The sequence below is a fragment of the Lacerta agilis genome, chromosome 6 (assembly GCF_009819535.1).
Source record: "Lacerta agilis isolate rLacAgi1 chromosome 6, rLacAgi1.pri, whole genome shotgun sequence".
Lineage (NCBI taxonomy): Eukaryota > Metazoa > Chordata > Lepidosauria > Squamata > Lacertidae > Lacerta > Lacerta agilis.
In genome coordinates this window covers 3,616,892-3,638,922 of record NC_046317.1, presented here as the reverse complement: position 1 = coordinate 3,638,922, position 22,031 = coordinate 3,616,892, and the positions used below count along the sequence as shown (strand labels likewise).

Here is a 22,031-nt window from a genome sequence, read left to right as displayed (position 1 = left end):
TTCTAAGGTAAATTTCTGCATCTTAGATCCCAGGGTCAGGTTCAGAAGAGAACATCTAACCCACACTTGTTGTGACCCTGGTTTAATAGCCAAAAATAACACGTTTCATGCAACCTGGTAGCTCTCCAGTTCCCAAATTTGACAGTGGGGTGTCCTAAGTTCATATCTTAACACCCCATATGCCCCACTGACAATGGACAAGTGTTGGGGCGTAAATTCAGAAATGAAAAGGTTTGTACTTCCAATGTGTGGAGGAAAAGGTTGGCAGTTTTGAACATTCTTTCATCTGTTAGTAGACTTTAAAAAGGGGGGGGGTCAACCTCCTCTCCCAAAATATAAAGTTTGTTCCCCCCTTTGAATGAGAAAATTTAATCTCTTCCTTGTCTCTTTGCTCTCTCTCTCTCTCTAGACGGCTGTGGAGTGTTGACTTGATAAAGAGGCTGCTTGCTTTGGGGAACTGAATCAAGGAACGTGTCACAGAGTTGAACATCAAACAGCCTGTTTCAGCAGGTACTGGGCCTTCTTGATTCTCCCCCACCCCTTCCCCCCCCATCATTCGGTGTGTACAGCAGCTTGTCTCTTTAGTCCCGAAAGAAGCTCAAAGTCCAAATAGAAGGGAAATCCGTTCTCCACACAATCCCCGCCGCCTTTCATTAAACCTCCCGGAGGATTCCACCTTTTTAATGACGGGGCTCTTGTCCCCCTTAGGTTATTGGATCTCAGTCTGTTGCGGAGCCCACCTGCATGTGGGCTCCACCTCCTTTCCTTGGTGTTGCAGTTAGCTAAAGCGTGTGCAGCTTGAGACCCAACAAATTCAGCTCACCAACCATATCTAGGGCAAGCATCTGTAAAGGCTGCAGTGTGTGACCTGTGGGTTGCATTTAGCTCAAAGGGTCACAGGTTGTGCAGGGCAAGTGTGCTTCTCTCTTCCCACCAAACCAGTATAAAGAAGAGCTGGTCAAGCAGAGATTGGGAAGGACTGAAGTTAAAGGTCAGCAAGCATTAGATCTCAGCTTCAGGCCCTGCCACTTTCAGACACCAGGGAACAATTGGGTCCGAATACCAAGCCACATGGGACGCTGGTGGCGCTGTGGGTTAAACCACAGAGCCTAGGGCTTGCTGATCGGAAGCTCGGTGGTTCGAATCCCCACGACGGGGTGAGCTCCCGTTTCTCAGTCCCAGCTCCTGCCCACCTAGCAGTTCGAAAGCACGTCAAAGTGCAGGTAGATAAATAGGTACCGCTCTGGCGGGAAGGTAAACGACATCTCCGTGCGCTGCTCTGGTTCGCCAGAAGCGGCTTTGTCATGCTGGCCACATGACCCGGAAGCTGTACACCGGCTCCCTCGGCCAGTAACGTGAGATGAGCGCTGAAACCCCAGAGTCGTCCACGACTGGACCTAATGGTCAGGGGTCCCTTTACCTTTACCTTTACCAAGCCACAGCATCTACTTTGCTTGCTCATTTCCTCACCCAAGGGCCTGGGCAGGCAGGTGAGCAAGCAAGCAGTGGCAGTCCAGGGGGCAGTGGGACCCCCTCCCAGGGCTCTGGGGCCCCAGCTGCTGCCCACAGGTGCCACCCCCTAATGCCAGGGTTGGGTTTCACAAGGCATAAGCGCAGAGTAGAAGGCCTAACATGGCTGACACGAGGAAGCTACATCGCTAACAGTGTTGTTTTTAATAAGGTACCTAAGGACGTGGGTTATTACGTGACTGGCAATAAAAGCATATTACTGTGCTCACTCATGCCGGGGGATGCATGCTCTACTCCTGCATTATGTGATCTCTGATGGGCTGGCACAAATCATTTTTTGAATTATTTACTAACCTAACTGAACATTTCCAGGGCTTCAAAAGCCTATCATAAAACACAGCCATGTCCCTACAGTACTCACCGTAACTCTTCGCTTGGTGGAAGGAGAAACAAACTTGAGCTTCCTTTTAATTTCAGAGGTTTCCAGATGTTCTATATTTCCTTTTCTCCTTTGTGAGGCGCCTGCTGTGGCTTTGATAAACAGCTGAGACTGTGCAAAACTCTTCCAAGAATGAGTTATTTTGCTGGTATGCTTTCCTCTTTTAAAGATTCCCCCCTCCCCTCGCTTTATGGTCTCCAGAGAAACTTTGGTTTCATTTATCATGTAAAGAGGTTTCCAAGGAGTTGCGACATTTGCGCAGTTATGTTAGAGAACCGACCGTGTTCGTAGGGCAAAAGGTGCATTTGTCCCAGACCATAGCTTTGCATGACGCATATGCATATTTCCACCTGGCATCCACAATTTTAGTCCTGCTTGCATTCTAAGCCAGATAGAGATTTGATTTGGGGGCACCAGTGTGGTGTAGTGGTTAAGAGCGGTAGACTCGTAATCTGGGGAACCGGGTTCGCGTTTCCGCTCTTCCACATGCAGCTGCTGGGTGACCTTGGGCTAGTCACACTTCTCTGAAGTCTCTCAGCCCCACTCACCTCACAGAGTGTTTGTTGTGGGGGAGGAAGGGAAAGGAGAATGTTAGCCGCTTTGAGACTCCTTCGGGTAGTGAAAAGCGGGATATCAAATCCAAACTCTTCTTCTTCTTCAGCAACAAGTAAAGTAAGCTGGCAAAGTGCTGAAGATCTGAGGGGTGGCTATGCTATCTCTGTAGGCAGTTAATGGTGCTGAGCTGGTTTGAGGGCCGTGTCTAAGAGTACGAGCTGTATGGGCCCACTTCGAATCTCATCTCAACCATAGACTCAGCAGATAGGCACTATCCTCTCAACTTCCATTCCCCAGTTCTGTTGCAATACGTAGCTAATTTTATTCTGCTTTCTAGGGCTGACCAAGGTAAGAAGTATTTTGAAACTTCAAATATGTGATATAAACGGTAATTGTGTTGTTATTCAAACACCCCAAGCCACCAATATTCATGTGAAATTCTCTTAACTCTGGGGGGGGGTGTCATTTATGTAGATCAAAGTATAGCCTATGTTGATTTTCCTCAGTTAGGCTAGTTATCTTTAGGAGTGCATCAGAGTTCCACCCTCACCAGAACCTGGGGCAGAACGACACAGCTTTTGACAGAGGTGAAAACATTCTCCATGTGGAAGCCCTGCTTTACTACAGGGCTTGGGGGTCCATCCTGGAAATATACAGAGACTTCCAGTAAAGAAAGGGAGATGTTGTGCCTGAGATACATTGGGACATTTGAGGTGGGCATGGCATCTAGTACAGCTTCCCCAACCCACCACCAGCTTGCATGAGACTCTCAGATTCACATCCTGAACTTCTCCAATCCAGAACTTCTCCAGAAAAGGGGAGGGTGTTTGTTTTAAACTATCCTTGCTGGAACAAGGCCACCCTTCCTTGGAAATACCACACCCCAAGATATGGTGACTATGATGCAGTAAGGAATCAGTAAACACTACCACCCTCTTGCTATGGAGTAAATTGCAGGAGCTACCCATGGTTAAAACTCCAAGTAGCAGAGGCATGCGGTTGTGCCCAGCCTTAATTACTTTGAAGGTCTGTGAAATCTGGGGCTTATTGGTAGGAGGTTAAGGTGGTGCCTGTTGCTGATTCTGTTTCTCGGCCTTTCCTTTCTCTGCTGGCTATTGGCACTTTTCACCCCTTTCTTGTAACCACTATCCTCTTGGGAGTTGCTGCGGCCTGGGACTGTGCTGTGTGGACTAGCGCCTGGAGACAGTCATGAGAGAGAGAAAAACCCCAAGACCAAATCCTGAAAAGATAGAGGTGCTGTTGGCAGGGAGTTCATGGGAATGGGAATTACAAAGAAGACCTGTTTTGCCTGGGGAACCTATGACTATGACTTGGGAATGTTGTTGTTGTTGTTCAGTCGTTCAGTCATGTCCGACTCCTCGTGACCCCATGGACCAGAGCACGCCAGGTACCCCTATCCTCCACTGCCTCCCGCAGTTTGGCCAAACTCATGTTAGTCACTTCAAGAACACTGTCCAACCATCTCATCCTCTGTCGTCCCCTTCTCCTTGTGCCCCCCATCTTTCCCAACATCAGGGTCTTTTCCAGGGAGTCTTCTCTTCTCATGAGGTGGCCAAAGTACTGGAGCCTCAACTTCAGGATCTGCCCTTCCAGTGAGCACTCAGGGCTGATATCTTTTAGGATGGATATGTTTGATCTTTTTGCAGTCCATGGGACTCTCAAGAGTCTCCTCCAGCACCATAATTCAAAAGCATCAATTCTTCGGTGATCAGTCTACTTTATGGTCCAGCTTTCACTTCCATACATTACTACTGGGAAAACCATAGCTTTAGCTATACGGACCTTTGTCGGCAAGGTGATGTCTTTGCTTTTTAAGATGCTGTCTAGGTTTGTCATTGCTTTCCTCCCAAGAAGCAGGTGTGTTTTAATTTTGTGACTGCTGTCACCATCATCTGCAGTGATCATGGAACCCAAGAAATTAAAATCTCTCACTACCTCCATTTCTTCATTGACTTGGGAGACAACGGTTCAAATTCCCAGGCACTAGTGACCTTGGGCCAATCACTGCCTCTCAACCTAACCGGCCTCACAGGGTTGCTGTGAAGATAACTTTGGGAGGAGAAAACCACATATACCACCTTGAGCTCCAGAGGGGAGGCTGCAAAGTGATATATAAAAGGGAATTAATTAAGTAACCCGGGGTAATTAATTAATTAACATTGATCCAATGCTGTTGCTGGAATCCTAAGTGGCTTCAGTGGCAGGGAATACCTATGTCCAGCTCTGGCTGGTTTGTCAGCTCTGGCTGTCCCTGGATTGGATAGCCTTACGTATTCTGGTAAAACTTACAGCTGGACTACTGCAATGCACTGTGTGGAGCTACTCTTCAAGGTGGTTAGTGCAGAATGCAGCTACTGTACAAGGCTACAAACCAGTGCAACAGATTGGAAGTGTTTTCATCTTGTGAGCTGCCCTGAGATCTTGTGATAAAACTAAGAAATAAAATAAATAGAGTACATTTCACCGATAATGAAAACACGGGATACTGGCTGCAGGGAGCTGCTGAGCTCCATTCAAGGTGTTGGTCCTGGTGTATAAAGCTCCAAAATGCTTAATGGAGCTCCTCTTCTATAGAGCTACAAATGATCTCTGGGCATAATTTGAAGGCGCATCTGTTGCTTGGGCTTTGCGATGCTGAAGGTAATTCTGCATCTTTTACTTGTTTTGTTTTAGTTACAGGTAGGTAGCTGTGTTGGTCTGCCATAGTCAAAACAAAACAAAATAAAATAAAATTCCTTCCAGTAGCACCTTAGAGACCAACTAAGTTTGTTCTTGGTATGAGCTTTCGTGTGCATGCAGACTTCTTCAGATACCTGAAGAAGTGTGCATCTGGTATCTGAAGAAGTGTGCATGCACAGGAAAGCTCATACCAAGAACAAACTTAGTTGGTCTCTAAGGTGCTACTGGAAGGAAGTTTTTTATTTTGTTTTGTTTTGTTTTGTTTGCTGCATTACAAAAGAAATTGGTTGAAAAGTTTTAGGTAGATAAGTTTAAATGCGTGGTTTTTATTATTGTTGTTGTAATTGGTTATTTGACTATGTTGAAAACCACCCTGCGCTCCTGTGGGAGGATGTGCGGTCAAGCAATGCCACCAATCAATCAAAATAAAGTTCCTCATTTGTTTGAGACTGACAAATACTCATCCCAGCCTCAGGGCATCCTGCTAACGCTCCAAGAGCCAGGGGGTGCAGCCCATGTGCGAGAGGAATCTGGCAGGTTTTTTTGCACAAAGGGACCCAACTGAGCTCAGCACACAAGGCGCATGTGGTAAAAAAGAAGTGATTTCCTCCTCTTACATAGGACAGGAGACATGGTACATATGCACAGCCTGGCCACACTTGTGAAAAGCAGCACTGGATGGTCATGTATAATGAATGGCACTTCCAAACACATTCACTGCACACTATATGCATGACTATCCTCAGTTTGTAAATGGAAAAAGCAATCAATTACAAGTGACAGGTTTTGAGCTGCTGCAAAAGTTCTAAAACTTCAGGGGAAAATAAATATACTATAAAAAGGACTATTATTATTATTATTATTATTATTATTATTATTATTATTATTATTATTACAGTATTATGATTATGATTATTTTCTCAGTTAATTGCATGTCTCCTAGGACTGCATTATTTGATCCCTTAATCTGTTGTACTATTCGACTAAAAAAAAGCTTTCGATCAATTGAAAAGGTGCCCCAATTCATAAAGGTAAATATTTCTAACACATGGTTGGTGGGGTGAGCTGAGGTTGTGGGAAGCCAGGAAGACTCTTACTTGGTAGCATTCACTCTCTTGTGGCAATTTTGCTAAGAGAACCAGGCAAGAGGGGGGGGGGGACAGAGGCTTTAGGAGAATATTGCACTCTGCCAAATAGCTGACATATGTGAAAGATTTCATGTTGCACTCTGAGTACAACAATAGCTGCCAAAAGGGTGCTGGGGCACCTCTCAAAAGAGTTTGAAATTTTGAATCAGGGTTGCAGCCAAGTACATTTCCAATATTGCAAGAATAAATCCTGCTATTGGAATAAATTGCAGAAATGAAGGACACCAAACTGTTATTTCTGCCTGTGAACTCCTGGTGCGCTGAATGTTTAGGACAGGGGCTTACTAATTTGTTTAGTTCAGGCACGTCCAACAGGTAGATCCTGATCTACCAGTAGATCACTGGACGTCTGTGGTAGATCACTGGCAGATCACTGGCTCCCCCCAAAGAAGCTCAACAACTTTGGCTCCCCTAAAAAAGCTCATTTTTTGCCCTGCACCCCCCTTCCCAGAAATGGGGCTTTCCTCCTCCCTAAAAAAGCTCACCAACTTTGACCTGAACCCCCAAAAAGGGGGTAGATCACTGCCAGTTTTTAACTCTGTAAGTAGATCACAGTCTCTTGGGAGTTGGCAACCCCTGGTTTAGTTAATCAGTGGTTTCTCCCTGGACTTTTCTATTAAAAAAAAAAATCCCAAATCATTTTTATTCAATTTACAATAACACATTGATAATTTTCATTACATTTTCTCCTCTTATCTTGTACATTTTGGCTTTTTAAGGCCGTGACTTCCTTCAAACCTTCCTTATCACTTTTCAAAACAATACTGGCGACAGAAGCAGGAGATACCAGTAATCTGCCACAAAGTGTGGCAAAAGAATAATGCCAGTGGAGGAAGGTGGTTTTGGGTAAAGGGTGGAACATAGCCAAGTCTCACTGACCCCATGGCATCGTGGCATTATCACATTCAGCACATGATCCCTGATTAGTAGGATCTCATTCCATGATCTAAAGGAACAGGAGATGAGAAAGATAATAGTTTGTGGGCAGGTGTAGTTGAGGTTATGGAGTAGATCTGAGATAACCTTGGGCAAATGCTGAGGAATGTCCGAAGTGAATATGGTTATTGTTGTTGTTGTTCAGTCGTTCAGTCGTGTCCGACTCTTCGTGACCCCATGGACCAGAGCACGCCAGGCACCCCTATCCTCCACTGCCTCCCGCAGTTTGGCCAAACTCATGCCAGTCGCTTCAAAGACACTGTCCAACCATCTCATCCTCTGCCGTCCCCTTCTCCTTGTGCCCTCCATCTTTCCCAACATCAGGGTCTTTTCTAGGGAGTCTTCTCTTCTCATGAGGTGGCCAAAGTACTGGAACCTCAACTTCAGGATCTGTGCTTCCAGTGAGCACTCAGGGTTATCGTAAGCACTTGGTATTTGTCAGGCATGATGAAGAATTAAATTGCTAATTAATAGCACAATGAGTGTTGGAGGTGTTTTCCGTTGCAACTGGAGAAAATTATAACATGGATACCAAATGGGGGAAATAGCATTGTCGTGCAGGAGCAGCTGGCTGTAAGAGGGATAATGAGGGAACGGCATGGCAATATGGCTGAGAAACATTGGTGATTAAACCAATGGCACTGAAACACAGAGGTGGCGGGAGCTTCATGTTCGGCTGGAAGAGAAGTTGGTAGAAATGGGACACAGATTATTATGAAAAAGCTGCTGTACAATTTGCAGTGGAGATAACAGAGAGGATAATGGAAATAATTGTGACCGGAACAGGGGTGAACGTAATGTTGGATTATTGTAAAAATGATCACAACAAAGGTGGAGGTATTATCAATATGGAAGGAGTACCAAGAGGGGGCCATATGAAACAGCTAGTGTGCCTGTCATATTCAATTCTGATTCCCATGCACCACTTGCAAAACAGCAATGGACAAAGACAGCTCCGAAAATGAATGACAATAATTTCGAAATGAGAAAATAATTGCAAATATGAAACCATCGTACAGGTATGGATAAAATGAAGAAGATGCCTGAGTTGAAATGGGGTGGCCAGAGAGATGAGGATTTTTTAAATTTATTTTTTTATTATTATTTTAGTGAAGATACGGATTTGCAAGAAAGGGAGAGATAGGAAAATGGTAATGGATATAATTAGGGCTGTAACAGAGTAGTGATAAAGATAATGGGACTGTAATTGTGGTGAGGTGATGATTGCAAACGAGGAGGTGAGGATAACAACTGCACAGGAGATGATAAGGAAGATAATGGATTGTAAGGCTGTTGTTGTTAAAGGTAATGGAGCTGGGATGGAGAAAGGTAATGGAATTATAATGAGGTGATGACGGCCATGTTAGGAAAAACAGTTATTCTAATAAAAGGGTTGAGAGCCCCATAATACAAGGAGGCACCAGAATTATAATACTTGCCATAGCAGCTGCTGGTAGAGACAACCACAGGGGCAACAATGAATGTGTTTGTTGTTCTTGCAGTGGCGCCATTTCAAGAAAACAGGAGGTCGCAGTCTTGCCCTTAATTGCTTCAAGGGCAACTGGTGCTGGGAGATGTTGTAACCTAGCATTTCCAAAACTTCTGAGAGCCAAAGGCACAGTTTTTCTTCTGAATCAAAACTGGAGTCACATTTCACTCCCAAAAGGTGTTGTTTTAAAGTGAACGTAGAGAAAGAGGTACTCACAGTCAGATGAACACATCTCCTGTCTTTTTGCAGAAGTTGCCTATCTGACCACACCTCCTGGTTGGAACTGTGGGAATGTTTAGGGATGCAGGAGAGGATATATTGTTTATTATATCCTATTCCAGCTTGTGTTAACAAGTCCCAGAATTTAGCAGAGTTTTTCATTCCCCTTTAAAACACACACCTTGCTCAGACTCACTAGAGTCTCTATAATAATATTGTCCTGGTATTTTCCCCTTTAATCCCTCCTAAAATAAGACACGACACATTCTTCTATAAAAGCATAAAAAGAGTTTACTTACAAGATATCATCTGTTCACAATCAGATCCCAGAAGGTAGACTCTTAGCTTAGAAAATAGTATATACATCATTAGGAGACTATTCCTTAAGAGAGATAGCTCCTTCTAGTCAGACATAGCTGTCAACTTTTCCCCCTTATTAAGGGAAATTCCCTTATTCCGAATAGGATTCCTCGCAAGCAAAGGGGAAAGTTGACAGCTATGCCAAGAGAGCAGCTTGCCTAAGCACATGTTGCTCAGTTGAAAGACGGTCGGAAAGAGAGAAAGATGGTGGCCAGCATGGTGCTTTTGTGTTTTACCTGCACAGGTGAGGCCACACCCATCTCCAGTTACACAGAGGAAGCCCGTCCCAGCCAAAAATAAACAGGAAGTTCCGGCTGGCGGACTGAGACCCCCTTCATGTCCACTCTAGCAATGTTGTGTTTGACTGCGCCTGTGTTTTACATCCCACAGGAAAAAGCAAGCCCAGAACAGTGACTTGTGCAGCATCACTAGTGCCAGCCTCCTGTGGAGGGGGAAGGTTCTGCTGCCTATCTCTGCATCAAGAGTGACTGAATAATCTAATCACACGGCAAAATAATCCCTCCCACCCCAGAAGTGGCTAATTAGAAAGGAGACGAGGACAGAACAATAAATCATGCACAGATGCAATGGGCAGCCTCCTCAATTGGGGGAGGACAGAATTTAATTACTCATGGAAAGCTATTAGTTCTCCTGTGACGTGCAGTTTGGCAATTGCTGTACTAAGGGGAAATATAATCCTCTGGTAGATTGCAAGCAAGTGTGTTTCAGGAGCAATCAATCCATGGAGGGACAATAACACATCTGGGGCACCACAAGAGGAGAGAACCCAAAACTAACTGCATCAGGAACATGGGTGCCTGGGAGCACCATGTGAGGAAGGAAAGAAGCTTTCATGCCTTCCTACTTTATATGAGAAGACTGCATTTTACACAACATCCCACCTCACACAGTGGCAAGCCACATACCATAGAGACCATGATTCCAAGAGATAGACCATAAACTTGACATGAGTCAACAGTGTGATGCAGCAGCTAAAAAAGCCAATGCAAATCAGCGGACCAACTCAGCGGACCATAATATGTGCAGTAGGGTGCAATTTTGTGGCACTATATTGTGCTTCTGATTTGACACACTGGCTAAAATGGAGGCCACCATTGTCTTAGAAATTCCATTAAAAGTCAGTTGCAAGGAGGTTTCATACATAAATATATAAGTGCACTGAGGCAATAGCCGTCCTGCGTGCAGCAGCCGAAGGGTCTGTGGCCCAGACTGTGTGTTTTCATGATAAGGGACATTTAGTTGAGGATTTAAACGTACCGGGCATCTGTACTTCTCTCTGAGTCATCTAGGAGCCAAAACATTAATGTGCAAAGGTTGTGGTGCTGGACACACATAGTTCGGAAGGTGGGGGTATTCTTTTAAATGTTCAGGCAGCTGTGAAATAAAGAAGGGAAGATAAGTGCTAACAAAATCACGAGAATACAGAAAAATTGGAAAGAGAAATATACAATAGATTCTTGCTCTTCCCTCCGAGATAAGCAAGAAATGCTTTTCTATAACTGAAAGACTAGTTTTGGTCATTTTGGTCAAAGATAAGACTTCTTGTGTTTATCTTTTTTTTCTTTTTAAAGCAGTTTTGCAATAAAGATGTAAACCGAAAATAACTTACAGTATAACACTTCTAGAAGACAAAGCAATTTTTCACAACAATGGACAGTAACAAGTTTGCTACAGTGAAGGTGATGGAGGCCAAAGCAAATGCTATCAACACACTGCCCCCACCCCACAAAAAAACCCATTATTGCACAGTAGGGAAAGCCTTTCCAGCTGCAGAAGTCATGGGAACGCAGCTCTTGAGCAAACTGTCACAGATTTCAGACCCCTTGGAGAGCGCCTACCCATCTCTTAGCATCCTCAATAGGTCCAGTTACAGGTAGGTAGCCATGTTGGTCTGCCATAGTCAAAACAAAATAAAATAAAAAATTCCTTCTAGTAGCACCTTAGAGACCAACTAAGTTTGTTCTTGGTATGAGCTTTCGTGTGCATGCTGAAGATGACTCAGAGAGAAGTGGTATCTGAAGAAGTGTGCATGCACATGAAAGCTCATACCAAGAACAAACTTAGTTGGTCTCTAAGGTGCTACTGGAAGGAATTTTTTATTTCATCCTCACCTCAAGTGTAATTGGTGGTCTCCAGACACTTTCCCGCACATTGGCACCACGTGCTGAATGGGTTTAGACTCAGAGCAAGAGGCCTCTGAGAGAACTGGTGTAGAGGATACATTCCACCAGCAGTTGCTTTGAATGAAAGGTCCAATGTCCTGGAGATCTGTCTCCCTGCTGTCCCATCCAGGGTTTGGCAAGAGCGAGGAACCTCAGGCCCAAATCCCTCCCTGGCCATGTTCCACACTCAGAGGTTTTTTGAATCGCTGGAATGTCTCCTTGAACTCTGGCTTTGCCTCTTGCCTAGATGGAGTACAGTGGACGCTCGGGTTGCGAACGCAATCCGTGCGGGAGGTGCGTTCGCAACCCGTGCCGCTGCGTATGCGTGCGGCGCAATTCGGCGCTTCTGCGCATGCGCAAAGCACGATTTAGTGCTTCTGCGCATGCGCGAACACCAAAACCTGGAAGTAACCGGTTCTTCAGGGTTTGGCGCGTTTGTATCCTGAAAATGCGCAACCCGCAGCGAATGCAACCCAAGGTATGACTGTATAAAGCTCTCTTTCTCTCCCTCCCTCCCTCCCTCTGTGTGTGTGTGTGTGTGGTGTGTGTGTGTAGAAACTAGCCTACCACACAAAGGTGAATTATACTTTTGTTGCTCTGCTTGCTCACCTTTGCCTCTGGCTCTGACCATGGCTGCCATGTGGCCTCTGGGAGGTCCCCAGAAGGCAATATGTCCCTTAGACTGAAAAACTTGCCCCATCCCTAGCCTATGGGCCATAGCATACTTCCTCAGTTGCTTAACTAAACATTAAGCAACATATTTGAATAACTGAACACCTCCTAGTATCCACACCCAGAATGCATACCCCAGACCTCCCTACCGCCTCCCGGTAAGCAGCAGCAGGGCCACTGCCAGGAATCTAGTGATGTGGCAGAAGATCTAGAAACAGGCATTGACTTCTGGAGTTAAGAATTTAAAAAAAAAAATGGTCTACTGTAAAAGCTAGTAGAATCATAGAGTTGGAAGAGACCCCAAGGGCCATCCAGTCCAACCCCCTGCCAAGCAGGAAACACCATCAAAGCATTCCTGACAGATGGCTGTCAAGCCTCTGCTTAAAGACCTCCAAAGAAGGAGACTCCACCACACTCCTTGGCAGCAAATTCCACTGTCCAACAGCTCTCACTGTCAGGAAGTTCTTCCTAATGTTTAGGTGGAATCTTCTTTCTTGTAGTTTGAATCCATTGCTCCGTGTCCGCTTCTCTGGAGCAGCAGAAAGCAACCTTTCACCCTCCTCTCCATGACATCCTTTTATATATTTGAACATGGCTATCATATCCCCCCTTAACCTTCTCTTCTCCAGGCTAAACATACCCAGCTCCCTAAGCCGTTCCTCATAAGGCATTGTTTCCAGGCCTTTGACCATTTTGGTTGCCCTCCTCTGGACACGTTCCAGCTTGTCAGTATCCTTCTTGAACTGTGGTGCCCAGAACTGGACACAGTATTCCAGGTGAGGTCTGACCAGAGCGGAATACAGTAGTCTGGGTAGCAGTCGGCAGCACAGAACATTCAAGGTCATCTTGGGAGGAGACAATAAGAAAACTGTGTCTGGAGAGGGGAGGGATTAAGAAGACTCCCTCCCCCCAACTCTGAGAAAGAGGAAAATAAAATGTGTGTGACTAAACATCACAGGTGCTGCTTAAAGCCCTTGATCCACCAGAATCTACTCTGCCTTTGAGAAGCAAGCTGAGAGATTCTCAGCGTCAATCGCTCAGAAGCCAACAGCACAATGATGAATCAGTTCAGAGATCTAAGTTCTAGAACAGACAGGTTTGTGAATGACTTGATTTTATCTTTTTTAAGTGGGAAGTGCTACTGTCAAGAGAAGAACATTATTTTCTGCAAAGTAGCTTCTTTGGGCTCTGTCGTCTACCTTACAGGGTTCAGTATAAACAGGATAGATCCCGAAGGGTGTCACTCTAAAATCCCAGGAGGGCAGGTGGAATGCAACTGTGATAAACATACACCAAAGCTACCGGTAGTTCCTTCCATTGATTCTTGACTTGTAAAATGTTTGTCAAAAAGACTGAGAAAGGATGGAGGGAGGAACTGTTCATTGCACAGTGTTTTTCATTTTTCACTGGAGGAATGGAAGGCAGCGTGTTTATCTGCATGAAAAAAGAGATGCCTCTTGGGCAGGGCCAGATCTGCTCCTGGTGATCCCAGTGTCTGGAAAGATGGGTATGTATACTTCCACTTGCATGTGACTAGAGGTGGGCGTGACCTTACCTGTGCAGGTAACAAAAGCACATGGCATGCAGCCTTCCTCCCTCTTTTCCTTCTTTTCCATCTTCCTTTCATCGTGTGAACTGCAGTGACTGCAAGTCACAATTAACCCCCCATATGGGGTAGATCCACATGTATATACTTTGTAACTAAGTCTGCCTTCTGGGATCCAACTATGAACAGAATGTGAGTAAACTACTTTTATATACTTTACACAAGATTGTGGCGTGCTTATTCTTTTAAGAGGGATATAAGGGAACTTGCCAGGACATTAATATTGAGAAACTTAAACAACCCTGCAACCAGCTATCTCCTGTGCCATTAAAAGGGGAATGTGAAACTCTGCTAAGTAAAGGAACTTGCTAGCGCAAGTTAGGAAGGATATTAATATACAATATGTCCTCTCCTGCCTCCCTGAACTTTCCCACAAAAGGACTGTAAGTTCAGCTCTGATACCGGAAACGCATTCCTAGGCTAAGATACACTCAAACTTGCCTTGCCCCTCAATTTTATGTCTGCCTAGGACCTCCTAAACCACCACAGTATTTTCCACTTGGCTGTTTTTCGTGGACCTTGGTGGTTCTAGGGAAGAAACAAAGTAGATCCCATTGGTTTGAAGTCTACCCTGCCTAGTCCTAGATTTTGTAGGGTTTGAAAACAACTGACTGCAAGGATGCTGCTCCCCCTGCTGTGCAGATCTAAGCCTAAGAGGAGGACTTGGTCCTGCCAAAGTTGCCCAAGGGCAAAGGAATTTGTTGTTCCTTTTGATATAAAGGTATAACGCAATTAAGAAAGAACTAATGGAGGAATGAGCACACTAAACATAAAATCGCTCCGAAATGAAACCAGGAACTTCTCCCACCAGAAGGGAAGAAGAAACCCAGGGAAGTTAAAACTCTCAATATGCAGAATGCAAGAAACATTGCCTCAGGGTCAAAACATCTCCTGGTTGACCTAGAAAATGAGGAATTAAAGCATGCACACAAGGAATAAAAGCAAGCCTTACTTCAGCATAGACAGCACCAGTGGCTGAGTCATGCAAGCAGCAGGCTACCTGCTAGGCATCGAAGTGCATCCTCCTTGTTTAATCAGGATGTAGCAGTCACCAAATCCATCGTGTTCGATTTGCAGAGGGAGGAGCATGGGTTTCTATTCAATCCACCCAACAATGCAGAAACATAACAGAAGGCCCATCACTGTCAGGAGTGGAAAGCACCAGTAAGTCAAATTAAGTTGTTCATTCCCCCACCCCTTCACCGATTGACGAGGAAATGGACCAACTAATTAATGCGAGGGAGATCGTGAAAGATACAGGAAATTGAATGCAGATTTCCAAAGAATAGCAAGGAGAGACAAGAGGGCCTTTCTAAACGAGCAATGCAAAGAAATAGAGGAAAATAACAGAATGGGAAAAACCAGAGATTTGTTCAAGAAAATTGGAGATATGAAAGGAACATTTCGTACAAAGATTACCACAATTAAGGACAAAAGTGGAAAGGACCTAACAGAAGCAGAAGACATCAAGAAGAGGTGGCAAGAATACACAGAAGAATTATACCAGAAAGATATGGAGATCTCATACACCCCAGGTAATGTGGTTGCTGACCTTGAGCCAGACATCCTGGAGAGTGAAGTCAAATGGGCCTTAGAAAGCCTCGCTAACAACAAGGCCAGTGGAAGTGATGATATTCCAGCTGAACTATTTAAAATTTTAAAAGATGATGCTGTTAAGGTGCTACACTCAATATGCCAACAAGTTTGGAAAACTCAGCAGTGGCCAGAGGATTGGAGAAGATCAGTCTACATCCCAATCCCAAAGAAGGGCAGTGCCAAAGAATGCTCCAACTACCGCACAATTGCACTCATTTCACATGCTAGCAAGGTTATGCTTAAAATTCTACAAGGCAGGCTTAAGCAGTATGTGGACCGAGAACTCCCAGAAGTGCAAGCTGGATTTCGAAGGGGCAGAGGAACCAGAGACCAAATTGCAAACATGCGCTGGATTATGGAGAAAGCTAGAGAGTTCCAGAAAAACATCTACTTCTGCTTCATTGACTACGCAAAAGCATTTGACTGTGTCGACCACAGCAAACTATGGCAAGTTCTTAAAGAAATGGGAGTGCCGGATCACCTCATTTGTCTCCTGAGAAATCTCTATGGGGGACAAGAAGCTACAGTTAGAACTGGATATGGAACAACTGATTGGTTCAAAATTGGGAAAGGAGTACGACAAGGCTGTATATTGTCTCCCTGCTTATTTAACTTATATGCAGAATTCATTATGCGAAAGGCTGGACTGGATGAATCCCAAACCGGAATTAAGATTGCCGGAAAAAATATCAACAACCTCAGATATGCTGATGATACTACCTTGATGGCAGAAAGTGAGGAGGAATTAAAGAACCTTTTAATGAGGGTGAAAGAGGAAAGCGCAAGATATGGTCTGAAGCTCAACATCAAAAAAACTAAGATCATGGCCACTGGTCCCATCACCTCCTGGCAAATAGAAGGGGAAGAAATGGAGGCAGTGAGAGATTTCACTTTCTTGGGTTCCATGATCACTGCAGATGGTGACAGCAGTCACGAAATTAGAAGACGCCTGCTTCTTGGGAGAAAAGCAATGACAAACCTAGACAGCATCTTAAAAAGCAAAGACATCACCTTGCCGACAAAGGTCCGTATAGTTAAAGCTATGGTTTTCCCAGTAGTAATGTACGGAAGTGAGAGCTGGACCATCAAGAAGGCTGATCGCCGAAGAATTGATGCTTTTGAATTATGGTGCTGGAGGAGACTCTTGAGAGTCCCATGGACTGCAAGAAGATCAAACCTATCCATTCTCAAAGAAATCAGCCCTGAGTGCTCACTAGAAGGACAGATCCTGAAGTTGAGGCTCCAGTACTTTGGCCACCTCATGAGAAGAGAAGACTCCCTAGAAAAGACCCTGATGTTGGGAAAGATGGAGGGCACAAGGAGAAGGGGACGACAGAGGATGAGGTGGTTGGACAGTGTTCTCGAAGCTACTAACATGAGTTTGGCCAAACTGCGAGAGGCAGTGAAGGATAGGCGTGCCTGGCGTGCTCTGGTCCATGGGGTCACGAAGAGTCGGACACGACTGAACGACTGAACAACAACAACAATTAAAGATGTAAGACCTAGATGGCATTATCCTTTTTTGTTTTTTCAACATATCTGGGAAGTCAGGGGAAGGAAAATGCAATTGTTGAAAAGACAAAAGGCTCTTCTAATGTAGCCTTTTGTCTCCACAAGTGCAATTCTGAGATGACTACCATGGTGAAAACTTGCATTGTTTTAAGGCCAAGACCAAACTATGCACTGTGAGTTGTGAGCATTTTTGGCAGTGTCAAAGAATGCTTCTCATTTTTTGGAGGACTTGGCCCATTTATTGGGGAGTAGACCTGACCTTCTAGTCTCTTTAAAACTTACCGCCATTCTATTCACCAGTCTTTCTGAGCAGCTGGGTCAGTTTTGAGTAGAGAATCTGACAATTTATTGGATGTGTTCTGTTTGTCAGGAGCTTCCTTCATTAACACCTTTCCAGCCTCACCTCCATTGGTTGTTCCAGGCAGCTTGTCAACTGGAGGCAAATACCATGAATGGAGTGCCTGTTTTCCTTTGTTCCTCCCTTTGGCCACTGAAGGATAGCCAGTGTGGTGTAGTGGTTAAGAGCGGTAGACTCGTAATCTGGGGAACTGGGTTCGCGTCCCCGCTCCTCCACATGCAGCTGCTGGGTGACCTTGGGCTAGTCAGACTTGTCTCTGAAGTCTCTTTGCCTCACTCACCTCACAGAGTGTTTGTTGTGGAGGAGGAAGGGAAAGGAGAATGATAGCCGCTTTGAGACTCCTTCGGGTAGTGATAAAGCGGGATATCAAATCCAAACTCTTCTTCTTCTTCTTCTACTGTGTGCTGCAACCTGTATTGGGTGTTCCTACCTGTGTGAGTGCTGAGACTCTCCAACAGACCATCCATTGCAGGAGGTTGGCTTAAATGACCCTCAGGGCCCATTCCAACACTACAGTTCAATGATTCTAGGAAGCTGCCTTATACCTCAGGTCTATGTAGCTTAGGACTGCATACCCGCCAACATTTCTCCAATGAAAACAGGGACATCCTAAGGAAAAGTGAGACATTCTGGGATCAAATCAGAAACTGGGATGGCTTCTCTAAATCAGGGGTGTCCCTGGAAAATAGAGACCCTTGGAGGGCCTGGGATTGTACCCTGAAGACATTCCCAATCCACCTGAAGATGCCAGGGGTTGAAGCTATGACCCTTCCCCAAGTTCTTTCATGTGTATTTTCTTAAATTACCATCCTGCTTTCCCTCCTTGTCTGTCTCATAGTTCACATTCTTAATAAAAAACCTCTCCTGCGCAGACTTCATGGAACTTCACCAGCTAACTCCAAATGAAGATACCTAGCACAGGACTTGGCAAAGGATTTCTAGATCTTTGCTTGTGCAATTGGCACAGAGGCCTAAACTGAATCAGGATGTTGGCAGAGGCAAAACAAACACCCACCTTGATTGTATATTCAGGAAGGCCAGAAGAAAGAGGAAGGGGGCCTTCGGTTGCAACCCAAGGTCAAACTTGAAACATCTTTGGCATTTTCTGTAATTTAGCCCTAAACTTCCCATCTCTCTGTGACAAAGGCAAACAGGCAATTTAAGTCTTTTTCAGGGGGGGGGATTCCTCCTTGCTGAATTTGCTAATTTCGACCTGAAATTGTAAGGTGGAGACTAGTCAATGCAGCCCTAAATTTGTAGTTCCATGTAATAGCTGTGAACAAAAAGATCAGATTCCTGCAAGTTCCAAAGCTCTCACTTAAGGGAGCAAAACAAGAGTGGCCACCCTGTTGAATGCTGAGATGTGGGATCTCCCAGTGGGTCAATGGGATGCAGCTTGAAATGTCATTAGGATTTCCAGTTCTCATTAGCACTTTGCACATGTTTTGTGTGGTATGTGAGGGGAGAGCACACACACTTTGCAGAAGCTGTTCTGCTATCTGTTTGGACAACCTTCATTTGGAACTGCTGTCCTCAGCCGCTTAGTCATTCATTCGTTTGCTCACTGCCTCGCTCATTCATTCATCTGTTCGTTCGTTCATTCCCTCCACCTGCAGACACCTAATAAATAATAAATATTTCAGGAGCGGCTTCTACTGTCAAGGCCGGTGGCCCCTGTGTCATGTAAAATGAGGCGCTTGCCTCATTCAAGGAGAACTGCTTGAATGCAAAAACAAGGGGGGAAAGAGAAGAGAAGGCGGCTGGGGTGGGGTTTGAGGGTTGTTGCATGGAGGTCTTTTTAGCTTAAGAATAAGCTCAGCTTGTCCCTGATAAGGCAGATAAGCAACAATTGGTTTTTAGGAAGCTCCAGTGAGAATTGCAAAAAAATAAAAAAATAAAAACCCTCAAGAATGACTTCATTGTTAGGAGAGATGCTGTGCCAGGACAAGTCTGCTTAGCATTCCTCTTGTGCTCAGTGTTGAGAAGATTCAGGCACAGTCGCTTAATGCACCAAACCAGAGCATGAGGAGAGGCTGGGAGGGAGACTCTCAGTCAATTCGGCTGCTCGGTGCAGCATCCCCCTCAGGGAACACTGATTTACAGCACTCTCCCTTAATAAAGAAAAATTGATGGGTTTCCACTGCCTCTACAAAGGAGTTACTGGAATTTGGCTCCACAATCTTAGCGCAAGCAGGGAGGTATGGAAAGAATAATCAGACTGAAATGTGACAGCAAAGGCAGGGGTTAGGAGTACAGTTCTGGCAAGAAAGAGAGAAATCAGTAGGGACCTCTCTCTTTGGCAAGTACCTTATTTTGAATATTCTGGTAGTCTGGCCTCCCCTTCATGGTTAACACCAGAGTTCCTTATGCATTTCTTGCACTAATATTTACATGGTTTTTTAGACACTATGCACTGGGAAATTCTCCTGCACAAGTCTCACTGAAAAGAATTGTACAGGAGTATATTCTAAGACTCTGACCAAACTGCGGGAGGCAGTGGAAGACAGGAGTGCCTGGCGTGCTCTGGTCCATGGGGTCACGAAGAGTCGGACACGACTAAACGACTGAAACAACAACATATTCTAAGACCTAGCATTGCAATCTTAGGCTGGAAACATGCAATGCATTTTATGCAGGTTTGGCTTCTTATAAGGTGTACATTTCCCCCCTTTTGTCCCACTATCACCACTGGACAAATGAAACAGTACAAAAAATGCCATCCAAAGACTTCAGTCTGCAAGGCACAGCAAAGCCACCATCTCCCCTTCTGCAGCCAAGGGTTGCTTAAACAGACAAGACTTCTTTAACTACCAAAATGCTAAACCGTGTTAGCAAAGGCAAAGGCGGTGTGGGTGTGCAAGCAATTATCTCTCTTTCAAACTGCATTCAAAGTTCTCAAGAAACTTTCCATTCATTTTAAAACTGAAACTGAGATTTTTTTCCTTCAACCTAGCCTAGCCCAAACCTTTAGGTGAACACAGAGCATCTCTCTTGAGGAACCATCAGCTCTGCCTTAGAGAGCATCTACAGTAGGATGAATATGGAAAAGGGAATTTCAGAAGATGTAGCTTTTCAACGTTCTACCTCTGCAGCGCAAATAAATATTTTCACAGCGCTCTAGCGGCTGTGGTGGCTCATCTACCAGAAGTAACGTATTTGGCATTGTTGGGCTTTTGGTTTTAACTAGAAAAGCCTCAAAACCAGTTTACCACTTGGAGTGGTGTCCAGCTACGCTTCCTCTGCGTTTTCCTGCTTCTCCAGTGCTTTTGCAGAGTTTTTCAAACTTCTAACTTCTTAGTTCTTCTTGCGCAACAGTATGTGTGCCTTTCGTGCCAGCAATTAAACTCCCACAACATCTGGGTTGTTTCAAAGTAAGCAAGCTTTAATTACAAGCATATAAATCACAGACACTCTCCCGGAGACTCGGATGACATCTCCTGCCTCTCCGGTCCGCTCAAAAGCGAAAGTAAGACTGAACAGGAAATAAACAGTGCGTCACATAAATCACAAAGACATTGCATACAGCAGATACCCCGGATGTTGTGACACATCCTCTTCCCTGTGGGAGGAGCAAACTGTTGAGCTTCTTTAACCCTGAAAGCTCCAAACCTAACAGGCATTAAATCTGGAAGTGCACACTCAATTCTCCTAGGAGGCTTAGTTCAGTCAGAATCAAGTATGCACTGATGCTAAATGCATTGTTTTTTGGTAAATGAGCCACCACAGCCACTAGAGGGCCGTGAAAATTTGTGTCTCAGGCTTTTTCGACTCATCTACACATGTACTATCTGAAACCACAGGGGCACATTTGTTGCCAGATGTGAAATATATTGGCATTATTTTCAGCTTTCCTACTCAACTAAGCTATTCCTATAACCTCCCTCCCTTCAAAACACACAGTCACTTCAGGGGTGGTATTTTCATATTTTTTAAGCACTGGAAAAAAATCTATTTGCACAAGTCGGGCTGGTAAAGCCCAGAAAACAGTTTGTTCTACCTTGATTGCTTGGTTTAATTGTTACAAATTCATTTCTCCTTCAAATGTTATTGAATTCAGACCACCGCCCCCAACAGATAGATGGATGAAACATTGTTAACTCTCCTTTCTCATAAATTAGAAAGCATTAGAAACAGAAGCGATCAGGCTTCCAGGGGAGAAATGAAAAATGAAGATTATATGGAATCGTAGAATTGTTGAGTTGGTAGGGATCATCTAGTCAAAACCCCGGCAATGCAGGGATCTTTTGTCCAATATAAGCCTTGAAACCACAACCCTCAGATTAAGAGTCTCATGCTCTACTGGCTGAGCTATCCCAGCACTCAAGGTTTTGAAACGCTCTGGCAGATCGCGGGGTGTATGTGGTAGATCACGGGTAGACTTTCTAAAAAAAGCTCAACGATTTTGGTAGATCACTGCCAGTTTTGTTTTGTTTTTTTTATAGTGGGAGTAGATCTCAGTCTTTTGAAAGTTGGACATGCCTGGACTAGATGATCCAACTCTACAATGCTGTGATACTTTTTGAGTAAACAAGAAAAGAATCTGTGTGTGAGTGGCCAAGCACTTTTGAGCACTCCCAAAATTTGCCGTCCTTCCCCATAATCTGGCACAAAACTGTAAAGACATGTGCTTTCAGAAACATAAAATACAGAGTTGCCAGATTGTGTGGGCTTGACTTCTAAAACGAACAAAGAAGAGAGAGAGAGAGAGGGTTTAGATTATAATAGGATCTTTACTGTACTTTTTCTTCTCCGCCCAGGGATTAAACTAATCATCTTGAAAAGTTCAAA

General features: G+C 44.6%; 1 protein-coding gene across 1 annotated transcript in view; it reads left to right on the top strand.

Moving 5' to 3' along the window:
• Positions 1 to 416: 416 nt before the first annotated feature.
• TNR (tenascin R) overlaps positions 417 to 22,031 on the top strand; it is a 213,709-nt gene continuing 192,094 nt past the window's right edge. Inside the window, 1 exon segment of the mRNA XM_033151259.1 lies at positions 417 to 510. The gene's annotated coding sequence lies outside the window, so the exon portion shown is untranslated.